Below are 2,036 nucleotides of genomic sequence, written 5' to 3'. Positions count from 1 at the left end.
TACTTCCATCATCTTCATGACAAATAGTTAGATTAGCCATAATGACATATAAAGTGTCATTAAGAGTGGCATTGAGGCCGATAAGACTGATGACGAGAAAGACAAAGTAATTATCCAGCCTTACTTTCATCTGCTGAGGCTTCTCACGTTTTCTATATATTCCATCAATATATTCATATATATGTATAAATAGACCATAGAAAATGTACCACAATAAGGGACACTTTATGTTTCCAATATGGCTTGTAATGGTGGTGATGAAGGCTGTTCCCACCCTTTCTCCCTTTAGAGTCAAACACGATCGACAATGCAGACACAATCCATCTGCTGTTCTACCTCAGTCTGGAAAGTCACTACACAGTCTGATATGTTCCCTGTACCATGTCCCACTGCGCCAGCAGAGCAGGAATAGCAAAATAATTTTTAATGATTTGTGTGCAATAACTCTTTCTCAGGTCTATTGGATCAATACCTGCCCAAGAACAAACTGCTGTTAATTTGGAATTAAATATCGATTCAAATTATTCGGCAATGTCATGGGAATCAACAGGGCTACATTTTCTCATTTAAAAAACTGCAATTTACATTAGAGTGACGTTTCAATTCATTATACTGCGAGGTACTGTATTCACTCAACTCAGGGCTGTGTAGATCTTCCAGTAATAATGAGAAGATGAGGCTTATTTTAAGAAAATCTCATATGAGAATCATCATTTTCTGCTTGACAGGAAGGGTCGTCCATTCTCAGCTTTAATTTTCACATCTGACAGGCATGTATCCACCACTCAATCAATGATTAAAGGGTAATATTGTGGCTGTAGATTGCACAGTCTTGTAATTAAAAGTGTTACCCTCTGGCACACTTTGCCCATTGTTTATGCAACATCTTTCTCTGAGTGATTTCCCGGGGCCCCACCAGCTGCACATATCTGCAGATTTAGCAAAAATGTCTCCATTTTGCGATGAAATGTATCAAATCAATTATTGAGTTAATTACTTTGATTTATTTGGGCCTCTGCACAGTGAACTTCTGAATAAATTATACATTCAAGAGGCAGTCAGCTAAATCCTTTGATAACCAGATCGTGCACGCACAGCAGAGAGTAACGGTTCGAGTGCCATGGATCAACAGTACTTACAAAGCCAGTGCGCTGTGAATAATTCACCAGAGAAGGTTTTCGTGAAAACAAGACTGACTCCACAACCCCGCTAGTGGCGTTGTGAGGCTGTACTTAGGCATGGCTGTGCATGGAGGTAAAACATTAACATGCTATATTAACATGTATATTTTTTTACCATGTTCAGCATCTTAGCTGCGGGTGTCAGAAGGGAATGGAAGACATGAAAAAAGCACCAGCTGCATCACCGTAGAAAGTGTAATGCATCTTGTTTTCTCCATTTGAAGAGGACACTAGAGGGCACTTCGTCTAATGTGATCTACAATACTGTAGGAACTAGAAAACAACAACAAAGTTAACCTGCTAATGGGCATAAAGGAGAAGAAAAGGATCACCCATGGATGAATTAGAAGAACTGGACACAGGGATCGAGGTGGAGCCCCATTCATTTCTGTGAGAGTTGAAGCTTTCAAAGAGCCAAAAGTTATCGACTGAGCAGCTGTGGCTCCGGTGGCAGAGCGGTCGCCAACCAATTGAAAGGTTGGCGGTTCGATCTCCGGCCCTGCTCTCGATACTGTGCCGTTGGAGTGTGAATGTTTTTCTGATGAGCAGGTGTGTGTGAATGGTGCCTGTACTGTCTAAAAGCACTTTGAGTAGTCGTCAAGATTAGATCAAAAAGTCCAATCACACTTGCTGGTAGCTGGAGAGGTGCTGATCACCTTGAGTGCTCTTGAGCAAGACATCAAACCGCCATCATGTTTATTTCCTCAGTCTATACAGGGTCAACCTTACCGTTCATTCAGCTTTCATTAGCATGTTCAAACAAAACTTAGCATGTCTTCTCCCTTAGGTATCAAACGGATTTTGTTAAATTTTATCTTTAAAAAATTGTTACTGGAGTTCTCAGCTCTACTCCCC

The sequence above is a fragment of the Etheostoma cragini genome, chromosome 9 (assembly GCF_013103735.1).
Source record: "Etheostoma cragini isolate CJK2018 chromosome 9, CSU_Ecrag_1.0, whole genome shotgun sequence".
In the NCBI taxonomy this organism is placed as follows: Eukaryota; Metazoa; Chordata; class Actinopteri; order Perciformes; family Percidae; genus Etheostoma; species Etheostoma cragini.
Note: the sequence above shows the minus strand (reverse complement) of the source record.